A 16,087-nucleotide genomic window follows, 5' to 3' on the forward strand; every position below is an offset into this window, starting at 1 on the left:
CTGAGAATACAGAGGCATTGACATTGGGAACAGATCTGAAACTCTTGATGGTCTCTAAGGCGCTACTGGACTCAAATCTAACTGTTCATCTACAGTCTGAGAAGATCTGCCACAAAAGATTTTTGTTCACACTGTCCTCTCTCGGCTGCCATTTTCCCTGCAGCTTTCTCCTGCTGTGTCATCAGAGTACTTGAGGGCTTCTATTATTATATTGGTAGTTGCTGTAGCCCACTGTGAAAATGGCACTGATATGGGTGGGACTTTGGAAAATGTGGACCTTCCTGTGCAGGTGGCATGATAACTGGACTGTGTACTTCCCTCCAAAAATTGCAGCAAAGCTGATTTGGGAAAAAACATATGAAGGGTGCAGAAGGGATGATTAGAATATGATGTCATGTGAAAAAGAACACAGTGTTTCAGTTTGTCTCACCCAGGGGTCATTTCGGGGGGGATCATGGGGGAATCACAGTCCCCCCAGGTGAGGTACGGGGGGACGGGGCACATGACGAAGCCCCGCCCCCTGCTTCTGGCCACCCCGCTTCCGGCCCTCATTTAGCCAGGAGGAGGCAGGAGAAGAGGGAGGGTAAGTTGCTTCCTCCCTGCCTCTCCCTACCCCTGCCTGCCTGCCTGGGGCCAGGGAGGGCCTTCATGGGGCTTCCTTGCACTCCCGCCGGCCTTGCAGGTCCACCGCCGGGCCCCTCATGGGAGCTGCAGTGGAGCTGCAAGGCCGGCGGCGGCAGCTAATGAGTTATGCTAATGAGTTCCCCTAGCTCTTTTTCTACGAAACGACCCCTGGTCTCGCCCAACTCGCCTCAGTACTACAGCAACCCATCCTCTTGGCTTTTGTACACTCTTAGCATAACCTTTCTGGATGGTCAAAGAGGATGCTTCCTTCCTGTTTCATCAGCAGAAAATCCAGTTGGGTCGAACACTTAAAAGGGATTTGAAGGTCACGTTTGCCAGTAGATAGAATGTTTTCTTGAACTTTGTTCCAGTTTTATCATTTTCTAATTTGTGTGTAAAGTTCTGGACTCACAGAAAGCTGAGAGCCATATACCATGTGCTAGGAGGCAGCATCAGGGGAAGATTTCGGCCTCTACATCCTATTGTTTGGCCCCTGAGAGCAGCTGTTTGGCTGCTGTGTGAAACATGATGCTGGACTAGATGGACCACAGGTCTGATCCAGTGGGGCTCTTTTTATATCCCTATACCGAGAAATAGTGCCGAGGGTTCCTTGGAAAGACAGAATGGATATTGAACAGGTTTGTGGTGTAGGTCTGCTCTTCTAGGCTCCAGTTCAGCATCCCCTGGGCATATGGATTTTCGCCGTGAATGCTTGTGATTTCAGAGATTTTAATGATTCAGCTGTGATTCATATACCAAAAAGGGAGTTATCTTCAGGAATGTCAAGCACAAAAAAATGCTGCCTCCAAAACTTTTAATGCTGCTTCTCAAAGTGGTTGTTTTTCCTTTGTCTTGTTTGCCTTTGGAATGTCTGAGACTGTCCTGAATTCCTGTTTTATTAATCATTCACAACCAGGAGGGTTGAATCAAATGGGACTACTGAATAACTAAATAGGAAAGATGGCTTGTTTGTTTATGAAAAAGGATTGGTCCCTTTCTTATCAACAAATCCAGTTCTGTGTGCTTCAAGTGCCCTTCTCCCCTGCTGTGGCTTGTGTAAAAACAGGCATTCTCCAGGGCCATTTATGTGCTGTTAATTATTTCCTCAGACCTCAACGTCTGGGGCAAGGGTGACAGCAAAATTAATTTCCTTGATTTTAAAGCCCCAGGTTTACAGCAGCAGGGACTCTTATTCCATTCTGGAAAACAGGACAAAGTGAATTAGAAGCTGTTCCCCATGGTAGTCTTCCAGGCAAAGAAGGAGCTGTTTACCCTTGTTTCATTCACATCTTTTGTAAACATCTGTACTGGGCTATTTTCCATTTATGGGCATAAGGGACCAGAAATATTTTCACGTTCCAGACTAGTCCAAAGGGAGTAGAGGAATCCAAGAGTTATGAGTGGGAGAAATGACTGTGTGTTAAAATTCTTGGGTGAAATGCCGACCTTTTAACAACCCTGAATGTTTTTGTATCAGTAGAAAACATGATACTGGCTTGTTCTCACACAAAGCAGGATACTTTTCCCAGCTCTGTTCAATAGGTCATTGCAATAGATCACAGTAACAAAATTGTGTATATTTTCTTTACATTAAGGAGAAATGCCCTAATTGAGAACCTAAGCCATGCACAAATGGAGCTTCTCTCTGTGCCATCTTCCTCATTCATTTCGATAGAGATTAGCAGTGGCATCGTTTTGCATACATTCTTCATACAAGTTAATGGGAAAGCCCTTGTGTGCTCTGGAGGTATTTGAGTACATCCTCCTTGTCCCCCAAAGGACCACCTAGTTGGGCTGATAGAATGCTGTCCTTTTCGTGCCCTGATGGAGTTGTGAGCAGATGGAGACCAATAAAATTCAACCTGGCATTAATAAAGCCTGAAAATTCCAAGAAGTTTCCTTGTGGTCAATGGTACATGCAAAATCTGTTGTGTAAAACCAAATATTGTGTTAGTCCATAAATACAACTAAATACAATTGAAGCTGCCATTCAAATATTAAACTAAAATCTGTTGATGATATGAAACTCCAGAAATGAGAATAAGGGTGTAAGAAATGTTCTATTGAATTTAAAAAGTGGAAGTTAAAAAAGTTTGTCTTCTAAATATTAACAAGATGCATTAGAACACTAATGAGAAGAGAGGTGGATGGTGCAGTTGTGACATCACAGTTTGTTGTTACATTTGTGGTTCAATTTTGTATATTTGTGCAGCATTAACATATTGCACATACATTGCTTGTTACTGGTAAATATATTTTAGTTTTTATAATGATTAACTTTTTCAACTGTTCTCTGTGTTGCTGTGCTCTGTAAAATAAACAATAAAAGCAGTTATCTTCCACATTTTGAGCTGAAGACCGTACAATATAAACCTTGCTTTGAAAACATTGGGTTAACTCTATTGCAAAGTGCAGAGAGTTTTGAAAACATCTTATAATTTTGATTGCTATTCTCTTAAAACACATACACAAAACCCACGACAGATTATGTAACTTTGCTGGAACCTTTGTTAGCTGTTTACTCATAAGACTTCAAGCTGTTGCCAAGTTGCTTGCCTTTAAAACATCCTCTGAATATGTGTTTGATATTCAAATCATATGTTAGTCCTTTCTTGCTATTCCAATTTAGTATGCATTATGTACTTGAAGAGGAAAAGAAGCACATTCGTTTCACAGAGAGCTGGTTGATGTGGGCATCATTATATGTTTAAATCTCCCCCCAAAGTAAAAAAGCTCCCCGCACATAAAAAGCTTGCCTGTCTGAGAGAAGGGAAGAAAAGCTCTCTCCTCTCTCTCGCTGACATGCTGTTTTTCATTGGCAATGATTTTTTAAAATGTGGGACAGCATTAAAAACAATCTTCCACCATTTGAAGTGACTTAGTCCAGGAACAGCAGTAGGGCATGATATGTCTGAACATACAGACTGAACGTGAGATATCATTTACTTGTTAGATTGACGTACAAAGTCTGATGTGGATGAAATACTACAATGGACTCTTTTTTTGCCTCCATCTAATTTTGGAACTCCTGTCCTGGGCTTAGGTTACTTACGATGCCATCCTAAGCAGAGTTACACCCATTGACGTCAATAGATTTAAAGGGGTATCATTCTGCTTAGGACAGTACCGTTACTCAAATCCACTTTTCTTCTTGCTCCAGTGGGCCTCTATTCCCATTGCTGAAGCTGCCGTCTAATAGAATACTTCACTTATCCCCTGTCCTCCACACTTTTCAGTGACCTTTGGTTCCAGGTCCTCCATTTATATAGGACATTGCTAGCATCTTCATATGGTCAACCCTCCAGCCTGCAACCCATTGTCTGCCCTCTTCTTTCCTAGATCACACCAGTCACTTCATTCTACTTTCACTTGTTTTTCCTTCTGCCTGCATGAAGGTGGTCTTGAGAAAGGAAAGGGAATCTGTTGGTGCTGTCTGCAATATCACATCCTATTCACAAAGGACTCACCTGCTGAGTAGAGGTGGCCTTGCTGACATTTCTCCTTTTACAATCACATCTCAATCAAAACTTCCTTCAAGGAGATTTGGAAAGCATATGTAGGGTAACACCATTTTATCCTCACTACAACTGTATGCTTGTACACATTTTATTATTTAAGATATGTCTGCCCCACCTTCTCCTCAACAAGGGGCCCATGGGGGCTTACAACAAATGTGCACAAAAAGGAACACACGTTTTAAAAATGTCAACAGTTTAAAACATTATAAACCATCAACTCAGTTATCTAGACCTGAGTTATCCAGTTTTGTTGACCCAGGGAATTTTGGAAATGGGGAGTGGGAACCGCCACAAAATTGTGGTCATGGGGGCAATCACATAGTGGCTACCATGGGGTGCTGGGCTAATAATGAATTGTAAGGAAATTCCAACCAAAGTGCTCCACTTATGGTAGTGGCAGCTGTTTCTGAATGGATGCAGCTCTTGGGATGCAAAGTAATGCTTTCTTGATTTTTCTGAATCACTTGCTGCTCCAGCAAAGATGGAGGAAGACCAGAAGTAGCTCTTTGCTCTGGAGGAGAGTTGCTTTCTTAATTAAGCAAATAGGTGCCAGGACAACTACTGGTGGCCCCATGATGCCTGTAGGAGCTACGCTGGAGATTGCTGACCTAGACTGTAACTGCTTGCCAAAAAGTCAGTCCTCAATCAATAATCAATCCCTCAGATAAATGCCCATCACATCAATCACCAAAATTCCTCTGGAACAATACTGTCATATAATGGCATCTAAAGATCACTAAAGAAGGTGCCTGTCTCACCTCTTCTGGGAAACCATTCCTGAGGAACTGAGCTACAAATGAGAAGGTTAGGATCTAAAGCAACACTGGCCTCAGCATCCAGGTGGATACAATGTTGAGAATTGGTTCTGGGTGGAGCTAGGCAAACATTCAGGCTCATACCAAGAGAGACAGTCCTTCAGCTAAGAGGAATCTGGGCTGCAAAGAACTGAATAGTGAGAACTGAACCCAGAGAGATGCAGTCAATGAAGCTGTTTCATTATAGGTGTTAGGTGCTCATAGCATTATGTGCCAGCCAAAAGACAGGCTGCCACATTCTGTACAAACTAAAGTTTCTAAGATGTCTTCAAGGGGTGTCCATGATGCATGTATACAGTATCTATGAGACTGAGTAACGATGTCTTGCTTAAAACCACCTGGTGAACCTCATGGCTGACTGAGGATTTCAGTCCAGTCCAACACACCACATGAGTTCAAGCTTCATTAGGGCTTTGCACATCCCTGCACAGCAGGCCCACCACTAGGCTAAATTGAGAATGTTTTTCCCAACGGAAAAACAAACATCTGCTGCTTGTAAGCAGCTGTGAAACTAAAGAGGCAAAGTAGCCCAAGTAATTTAAAACTTCAGTCTCTAGAGCCTGTTCTTTTTACAAGCCAGGAACACTACACGAAGAACAATAGTCTTAAATCAGTGAACCAATTTCCCCTGTTCTCCAACAAAAATCAAACCTGTTGTGGAAGCAGATCCTGACGGGCTTGCAACAATTCCCTTTGTTTGGGGTCAAAAGCTTTTTTGAGAGCTAGTGATGTGTTAGGGGTATCTCTGTATGGTCTCGTTATACAACTTCTGTCATGGCTCATTGATTACATAAGGTGACTGTCAACCCCATTGTAGCTGTTTATGGATACCCGTATGGCCAAGGACAAGATTCAGCATGTGTAGGCATTTTTCTCATCACTTGCCAACATAGCAAAACTCTATGTCTTGCAATGGGTACACATGACTGACTCCAATAGGGGAAGAGTGATCAGACTCCACATGTGGATGGGTTAGAAAAATGGGTATACTTCACCAGAGGTTCAGGAGTTCAGTGGCCCTGACATGGGCAGTGGGCCTATTATTATCATTTGTGTGTGTGTGTTAAATGACATAGCTTCTGACTTACGGCAACCCTGTGAATTGATGTCCTTCAAAACTTCTTATTGCTCAGGTCCTGCAGACTCAGGGCTGTGGGTTCCTTTATAGAGTCAATCCATCTCATTTTGAGTTTTCCTCTTTTCCTGCTTCCTTCAACTTTTTCTATCGTTATTGTATTTTCCATTGACTCTTGTCTAGCAGTGTGCATTTGGCTGTATCCAAGCTGAAAAAAATACCCGAAAAATACCTTACTGATATTTTGGGTATTTGTAAAGCCATCTACAGATCAGAGAATCTGACCAGCAGAGAATCTGACCAGCAACCGGTATAGTTGATCCCAAATACAGCCAAATGTTTTGATGCTTTCCCCCAGGTATTTTAAGCTATACCAAATAGCCAGTGGTGGAGAGGTTTAAGGGGCTGCAGACACTTCCAGGGCAACAGGAGGGAGGGGGAAGAGGCATCTCTGCAGCCCAATGGCAAAAGCACCATAGGGGGAGCTGTAGTGTCTTAGAACCAATCATTGCAATTCTTTTGCAAATGGCACTGCATTGCAGGTTTGCAACTTGCAAAGTTATTGGCTTCAAAGGTGAAGTCCAAACTACCTTGCTTTCCCCACCCATTTTCCAGGAGACGGGGGGGGGGGGAGAGGAGCAGTGGCAATTTGGTGAATAGGATTTCAGGTTAGGGGGAATATTGCTCTTCAGCTGATCATAGAAGTTTTGTTCTTTTTTGAAATTCTTCTGTGCATGGGCAAAGAGCATAAAAGCAAGGGTCTGGCTGAACTAGACTCTATTGCTGAGAGAGGTTTGGAGAGTGTACAGCTGGCTTTGGCTTCAGCTGCTGCTCCGAGCCTGACTCCTGCTGCCTGGGACACTTTGCTGTGGACTTCCTGCCTGCCTGCCTGCCTGCCTGGAGAAGAGTGTAGACAGTGATTGATTTGACTGAACAACATTTTTAGAAAAGTTTTCATATTTTACTGTTAGTTGTTCTTTGGGCTTGGTAGGTGGTAGGTTGTGGGGGGAGGGCATTTTTGGGTTCCCTTTGGTTAAGTTTTAGTTCCTTCTGATTCTTGTTGCTTGCAGTTTGGAGTTTTTTGTTACTTGTTGATTGGGCCTGGTGGTAGGTTGTATGTGTGTGAGGGGGTGAGGCCAAGGGCCTCAGACCTTTTTTTAGTTCTCTTTGTTTTTATTCTTGGGTTTTAGTTCCTTCTGGTTTTGTGGCTTTGTTGTTGTGTGGGCCTGGTGATAGGTTATGTGCAGGTACCTTGGACTGAACGACTCTGTTTTGCCTGACTTCTGGACCTCTGAACTTGGACCGAATGACCCTGCATTGCATCTGATAATAAGAGCCTGCAAGGCAGTAAGGGAGCGGGGGGAGGCCAAGGGTTCCTTCCTTCTGCTTTGGTTCATGGCTTTGATTCTTTGGAGTTGCTTTAGTACTTGGTTAACTTATTCATTTTTTGTTCTGTTTTGGGAGTTGTGAGTATGTGGGATTCTGCTTGTGTTTTTAAAAAAAAAATCTGTTATTTTACTAGAATTTTCTCTCTCTCTTCTTCACCATCCTTTGCTGTTTTCTTCTTTTTCTCTTTTTTTGAGAGTTGGGGAGGTGAGGCTTTGTTGCTTGTTTCCTCTGCCCCCCCCCCTCTTGTTTTGGTCTGGTGTGTGTGTGTGTGTAGAAGGGCTTTTGGTTTAGGTTCTTCTTGCTTTCTCTTCTCTAAAGTCCTTTCCCCCACCTTTCCGCCCAGTAGTCCCCCACCCTGTATTTCTTCCCTTTAATTTCTAGAAGGCTGGGTTTTTTGGTGGTGTGGTGTTGGGGTTCATTGTTCTGTATTGCAAGTGTGTGCTTCTGGTTTCATGGGCTGAGTACAAACTTAGGTGCTGCTAAATAGGCTTTTAGTAATCAGGGTCTGTTTTAGGAATTGTTTAATTAAATTACAGCTCAGGGCTTTATTTCCTCCTTAACTAGGCCAGTGCTAGGAGGATATTAAAAGAGGCAAGGTTGTGTGTGTCTTCAAACAGTGGTATAATAGCCTAGACCTAGATTAACATTTAAAAAGCAGTGTGCGGTGCTCTGAGCTTCAGTGAAAGCAGGTGCTTTTAGACAAATTTCCCTTTAGGTTGTCCTGTAGCTTTTCAGTGTTCAGGAGGAGTGCCTACATTTCCATAAAGAAAAGCAGGCTTGTTCCAATAGAATCTAGTCAGGAGAAGTGTAATAAAGAGTTTTAAACTTTTAAAAAGTTCTGCTGGTTCTGCCACTGGGCACTAGTAGGTTGGCACTGGGTTGTGCTGCTGGACACTATTGCACTGGTTCTGCTGTCCTTGCAACTCCCTCTCTCCCCCTCACTCAGATTGTGATTCTGTACTTGACATCAGTCCTGTTGAGCTGGCATTTGGGTTCTGCCGCTGGGCACTATTAAGTTGGCTCTGGGTTCTGCTGCTGGGCACTAGTACATTGCACTGGTTCTGCTGTCCTTGCAGAAATGCTGCCCCTCAGTTTCTACTTCAGAGATTCTCAGATTTGACCTTAACCCTGTTGGGTTTCGGCACTATGATAATGGCACTGGTTCTGCTGCTGGCCTTGCAAAAATGCCCCCCCCCCTTCTACTGCAGAGATTCTCTGGGACATTCTACTCAGTGTGCGATGGGAATAAAAAAAGGCAAATGCTATGCTGGGGATTATTAGAAAGGGATTTGAAAACAAATCTGTATTGGTTGGATGATGCTACTGGAACTAGGAGCTCAAATCGGGGTGAAAGGTTTTTTAAAAATAATATGGGATTGAAAAGGCCATTAGAAACATACATATTCTAAACAGTTGATATTATTATAACACCTAATAAGCAAGTCTGCTTTCAGATTCACATCATGATGTGTAGTATTTCTGATGTATTATGTAGCCAAAAATGTATCAAAGAAAGATTTCCCTTCTGTTGAAAAACCTATATTAAAACTCAAATTGTAGATTTTCTTTAAAAAGATATCTTGTTTGCAAGCAGAAATCTTGTTTGCAAGCTTTAGTTCCATTTCGTAGAACAGCTGCCTGTATTTTAGAGTAGAATAACAGGCTTTTGAGAGAAGGAAACATGACAAGCTGAAGGCAGCTGTTATTTTTTTATGCTGTGCCAACATTTTTTCTGTGCTACATCTCTGACAAATGAATCTGCATTCATAAGGATGGAGAGGATTATTATTCCTGAATAAATTTGGTTCTATTATCATTTGAAAGGGTACAAATAACTTTTTTTTAAAATGAATTGTTGTCATTTTAGATCGGCAAGGATCTTCTAAGACAGATTTTTGTTAACAAAGTGGGAATGTGGATAAAATATGGGAGCAACTATTCACTGGACTGGAGAATGAACTGGTGAAGGGAAGCAGGTTTATTCCTGCTGCTGTCTCTGCCTCCAACACATCCGGTCAAATGCAGATGTCTGTGGTGGAGCTTGTCACCATGATCTTGCCATCTGATGCCATATATTAATTCTGTGTCCAGTATCTAAAAATATGCACACCAGAGTTGCCACTCGAGTTCATATACCCTGGGCTTAGAATATGCACTTCCTCAGTTCATATAGCTTGTCTTCAACATGAAGGGAAGCATTATAATCCTGAATACTTCTCTGATTTGGACTGTATCTCTGAGCCAGAGAAAAACTCTTCTTTCCCATCCTTGCGAGTGCCACGTATCCTGCAGCTGCAGCAGCCATAACAGATGACTAACCAGGTGATGTGTGTGGGTGAATGAATGGATAGAACATCTTCCTCTCCCTGACACCGACTCCTCCTCTTCTTCCTTCCCTGGTACCTTGGATGCTGTTTGGGAAGGTCCAAGAGAGCAATCCTAAACAGGCCTACTAAGAGTCATACTCAGATCTCTCAGGATTGCATTGCAAAGCATCAGGGTGTACTCTGGGAAGAAGAAGAAGAAGAGGAAGAGGAAGAGGAAGAAGAGGAAGAGGAAGAGGAAGAGGAAGAGGAAGAAGAAGAAGAAGAAGAAGAAGAAGAAGAGATTGGATTTATACCCTGCCCTGTCTCAGAGCGGCTTACAACTCCTTTCCCTTCCCCTCCCCACAGCAGACACCCTGTGAGTAGTGTTCCCTCTAAGCTGTGTTAGTGTGAGCTAGCTCAGTTTTTTAGCCTCCGGCTCACACATTTTTGTCTCAGCTTAGGAAGGACAGCTCCAGAGCAAAGTAATTTATGCAGCGGCCAAATCGCTTGCTCACAACTTTAATACCAGGAGCCCACAAAGTGGAATTTTTGCTCCCAAGACTCCACAGCTTAGAGGGAGCATTGCCTGTGAGGTAGGTGGGGCGGAGAGAGCTCTAACAAAAACTGCTCTTTTTCAAGGACAGCTCTTATCAGAACTATGGCTTGCCCAAGGTCATCCAGCCAGGTGGAAGTGGAGGAGTGGGGAATCAAACCCTGTTCTCCCAGATTAGAGTCCGCGCACTTAACCACTACACCAAACTGGAAAACGAAAGATAGAGTTGGGGGGGGGGGGAGAAAAGGAGATAACAGGCTTTTGTTTCCTTATCCACTCATCTGTCCATTGGTAAGCTGCTTTTCAGCTATTTCACAGAGAATACAAGACTGTACAGGAGAAGAAGGAATTCCTGCCTTCTCCCCCATTCTGTTTTCAGAAGGCCACTGTGGTGGGGGGGGGTTGCTCCATTAGGCACCAGTATGTGCAAGTCAGGTGGTATCAAGTCATCCAGAGGGTGCTGCCTAGGGATACCAGCCTCCAGGTGGGACCTGGGGATCCCCTGGAATTACTGCTCATCTCAAGACTACAGAGAAGTTTCCCATGGAGAAAGTGGATGCTTTGGAGGGGCTTTATGACATTGTACCTCACTGAGGTCCCTGTCCTCCCCAGGCTCCACCCCCAAATCTCCAGGAATCTCCCAGCCTGGATCTGAAAACTTTACCTCCCAATCCCCTGCCGGTGGCCAGGGGGGACCTGGCAACACTACACTGCTGCTAGGCCTAGGGTGCCAGCCTCCAAGTGGGACCTGGAGACCCCTAAAAATTACAGCTGCACTCTAGACAGCAGAGATCCATCTCCCTGGAGAAATGGCTGCTTTGGAGGGTGGACTCTGTGGCATTATACCCAGCTGTGGCCTCTCCCTTCCCTAAAACCAGCCATCCTCCTTAGAGTCCACTGCAAAACCTCTGGGAATTCCCCATTCCGGCACTGGCAACCTTTATCAGGCCTGGCCTCAAGGCTCCCTCCCTGAAAGGCCAAAATAGGCCTGGAAAGGGTCATTCCCCCTCCCCTTTACTGACAGAGCCAGTTAGAAGCCACTCCCCTCCCCAAACATTCTAATCTCTCACCATTGATGCCTGGAGTATATCAAAAGTTATTTGGGGGAATTCAACCCTCCCTAAGTGGTTTTTTAAAAAACTTTTTAGATTTTTCTGCAAACCCAGAAAGTCCCCTGAGTCTGTAGAAAAAGCTGTTGGGGGAGAGTGAGGCCACTGTTGGTGGAAATAAGTATCTGCATGGAAAACAGACCTTAGCTATTAGATGTATAGAAGTGTGAGAGGGTCTAATCAGGTATTCAGGCTGAGAAAGCCTGACAGGACCTTTCCTTAGAAACAGGGAGTATATAACAGGCTGAATAAATATCATTCAGAGGTGTCTCTCTGATTCTAATAAGTTAATGTGTACTTCAATCCTTAGTGCAGCTGTTATTACAATGTAAGCAAATAAGTGCCTCAGCCAAGTTATTTCATGCCTGTATTTGGAAGCCTGTGCTTGCTGAAGTATTTAAACAACTATCCTAAGTTAAACATTTTGATGCTGTTCTTTTTTACTCTTGCCTCAGAAACTATGTGACCATAATTTCACTTTAGGTAGGTGTGGAGAAGGTTTATAGCGACAAGCCTACATTCCCCCCCAAATTATAGGAGGCTGCCCCAAAGGACTTTCATAGAACCTTATATCAACTGCTGCTGACTTAGATCTGGAGATACTAAATACTGAACCCAGGACCATGAGGGTCAAAAGCAAGCAGTCTGACAATGAGACACAAAGCTGAATCCCGTCAGGAAATGAGCTTGACAGATTTTCCTCTGGAATGACAATTGGGAAGATTTTTGTGGCTTGAGTGGGTACCTCTGGAAATTGTCTCCATGGAGACAGCTCCTTGGGGGCTCCAAAAGTAGAGATCCATAAAATGTGGAAACTGAGCCTTTCTCTCTGCCCTGTGCTCCTCACTCACTGTGGATGATCAGGGCATCTCATTTGTCCATTTGTTGAGGTATAACAGGCATTACCATAAGAGACCTTCAAATTAATGCATGGAATAGTTCAGTATTTCAAAAGGAATTTTCCTCACAAGATTTTTGGGCTGTATTTGTCACCTCATTGTGTCACATTAGCATCATCTGAAGAATGATATTTACCCACCAGGAATCAATCTGGCCTTCCTTGGAGGCTGTCTAAGCAATGCAAGCATGACTTATCAGTAATAGTCTTTGACTAGTCATATGAAATATGTCCAGATCTGAAGGGAATTCATAACAAATGCTTACTGAAAATGGTACTAGTATTTTTTAAAAAGAGCCGTATGAAGTGTGAGAACCATGTTTGACAGATGGGGAAAGCTGGCTAAGATCCGGAGCTTTGGGGAATGTTAAACACAACAACAGAGAAATCCTCCCAAGGACTAAGTAACACTAAGGAGACATAACAATTCAGTGATATTAAAAATGCTATACTTCCCATTTCCTCTCTTTCTGCAAAAGGAAATACAAACTCATAAAATGAAAAATACTCATGACCTATTTTTAGAGCCATAACGACAGCAAATTCCGTTACCCTGTATTAACCCCTTCTATAAGCACAATTTAACGAGTATGCTATTTCAAGTTTAAAAAGCTTTATAAGAACTTCAGGTATTTCCCTCTCCCATATTCTCCCACCTTGCCCACATAGTTCCAGTATCCTTTCCCCCCTCCTATCCCCTGCAGCAACCTAAAATGCCCTCTGAATATAATTTTTTCCCTTCTTTATTTCCCTTTCTGGGGTTTTAATCACCATCCCATCCCTCCATCCCCCGTTTTCAGATTTTTCTACAAATCTGTGATTTGTGATTTTTCTACAAATCTGTGATTTTTCTACAAATCTGTGATTTGTAGATTTAGATCAAATAATATCAGCATCAATATTAATCCCACAAAATAATCAATAAAAATCAATGTCCAATAATAAATCAGTCTAATCGTTTATCTTGGGTATAATTTATAAACTCCCTCACTCAACATACAACAATAATAAAAGTAATATAAAGCACAGTAACTCATTTTTAGTGTTAGGACTGCAAGAGTGTGTCAACGGTGGAAGCAGCATCCAGGACAGACTAGGGCAAAGAGACTGACACCTACAGCACCTCCTCCAAGTGATTTTTATTGCAGCAGAGGGGCATGGGAACCACAGGAGAAGACATTTGTCAGCCTCAGATGAGGAAGTCCCATCATTATACTGACAATTAACATCCAAGTACTCTAGAAGCGACTTGGAAGGCAGGAGTTGTTTTCCCCAAGGATGGAGGATTGCTACTACTGGGTCACTACAGAAGGGGCAACACTACTGGAGATCTTCCTTTCGGGGTTGCTGCTTCTGGAGGCAGCAATGGAAGGTTACTTATGCTGTAGGTAAAGATGTGCAACAGTGGGCTGTTGTGGGTGTTAGGTTGGGCTGATAAAACTCAGAGCCAGGTGAGAGCTGAGCATGATATGGATAGCTTAGCCCTTGGTTAGTGGAGGGGAGCTTTCCCATACTATGAACTGACACAGCTTGAGTAGCCCAAGGAAACTGGTGGTGTGTACTACCCCAGTTATCTCTGCTATTTTTATGGTTTTCTAGCTATCTGCTAGAATATCTGGAGAAGAGTATGTGCACATGAAAGGTGCCACTGGACTCAAACTTTGTTTAGCTATCTACTGACATTTTTGACATATGTGACCAGAAACTCATGCTGGTATGGGGAAGTGGGAGGGAGGCATTCCTCCCCCCCCCCAGCTTGCAGTAGAACTGTGATGGAAGATAGATGGACCCCACATGAAAGTAGGGGAGGCAGCGAGATGGTTAGTGCCTATTCCCCTTTTTGTTTCTTCTCACAGTCAAGGACATCTGATTGTCATCCCAACAAGTCACCAGATTTACAAGTGTTGCTGCTAAAGGGCGGTATAGTACTAGGAAAAATATCTGCCATTCCTGACTTTATTATAAGTTAGAAGTTTGACCAGGCTGGACAAATCTGGTAGGACTAGTCCCACCCAGTTGTGTTCAACAGGGGTTTTAGTTCACTGCCAGCCTAGACAGCAGTCAGGGAGAGGTGTTACATAATGCCACTTGTGCTTTTGCTTCTAGCTATGTACAACAAACTATATAAGCAGAACATAAGATGATAAATGCAATGCATCTGGCTGGAGACAGTGTGGATATATTGCAAAGGCTCACATGGGCAAAGAACAGAAAATGTTAAAAGCCCTCCCATCACAGCCTTCCACTTCATTTTACTTTGTGAGCAGATATGTTTAAACTTCAACTTCAGTTCTGATGTTGCAAGTAGATCTTATGGCTGACTACAGCTTTTGTCAACTAATTAGCACATGTGCATTGAAGCAAGAAATCTGAAAGGGACAGAGCAACAGACCAAATGGCAACACCATGGCTGGAAGAAGAAAAAAAAGAACCCGATTTTTCACACTGGTCCAGTGTGAGTGATAATGAAGATGATTTTGGACAGTTGACAAGTTTTTAATTACATTATTGGCTTAGTGCTTAAAAAAAAGATGTGCTATCAGCATTACCTCTCTATGGTATCATGGTTCTTCCACTTCTAAATGGTTTTATTTTTTGGTATGCCAGCATATTCCTGTACTTCATAGGACCACAACTTTCACTTAAAAGTTCCATTTATATTTTATGTCTTCCAAGAAATCATAACTTACACCAGCTCACAAGCTTTCCCTGTGACCTCACTAGGATATTTCTGTTCATTCTTACCCCCCAAAGCACCTGTCTTCTTGACCCTGTGGTAATGTGTCATGGCAGGTCACTGCCAACATAGTACTCTTTTCTTTTCTAGGCATGGTTCATGGGGGATCAGTATTCCAAGTGACAACAGGATCAAGTGAGGTCAGGAGAGATCAAGAGTGTCATCATAAGTAGAGTTACACCCTTCTTTACATCCCTTAACTTGAATGAATTTAGAGGGGTGGCACTATGAGCCAGGTACATAAAATATATCTTTTCCTTTATACCTCTGTAACAGAAGGTGTTTAAAATGTACCTTTTAAGGAAATGAAAGTTGGGAATTCAGAAAACTGCGTACACACATTGCTATACCATTATACTGATATAAAACTATTCAGTTGCTGATTTTTTTAAAAATAAAAAGTCCTCATAGTGGGGAAGAAAAGGCTCCTGCAGGATTCCAGGAGCCCAGAGAACTGCCTACTTGTTCTGCTCTCTTCAATGTTGGCAGTGGTGAGAAACCTCTAGTGGGGCAGATGTGTAAGTCTGGGACTCACATCCTCTCTTTCCCTCTCCCCCTTCTCAATGCTGTTGTGTCCTGGGGAAGGGGGAGACAAAAATAATGGTTTTGAATTTTTGAGATCTCAGAAAACCCTGAAAAAAATCCCAAATCAGAAATAATACTTTCAAAAAACCCAAGATAATGAAAACAGTGACCTTCCCAAAATCTAGATCTGAAATTATTACTTATTTGGGGTGGAAATGTACACCCCTGGTTTATACTACTGTACTGAGTTTATACTACTGTATACAGTAGTTTATACTACTGTACTGAGAGTCCCTTGGACTGCAAGAAGATCAAATCAGTCAATCCTAAAGGCAATCAAACCTGACTTCCCTGGAAGGCCAGATACTGAAGCTGAAGCTCAAATACTTTGGCCACTAAATGAGAAGGGAGCACTCACTGGAGAAGACCCTAATGCTGGGAAAGATTGAAGGTAAAAGAAGATGGGGACGGCAAAGGATGAGATGGTTAGACAGTGTTACCAATGCAATGAACATGAAATTGAGCAAACTCCAGAGGA

This window comes from Gekko japonicus, unplaced genomic scaffold (genome assembly GCF_001447785.1).
Source record: "Gekko japonicus isolate JY-2015 unplaced genomic scaffold, Gekko_japonicus_V1.1 scaffold827, whole genome shotgun sequence".
NCBI classification, from domain to species: Eukaryota; Metazoa; Chordata; class Lepidosauria; order Squamata; family Gekkonidae; genus Gekko; species Gekko japonicus.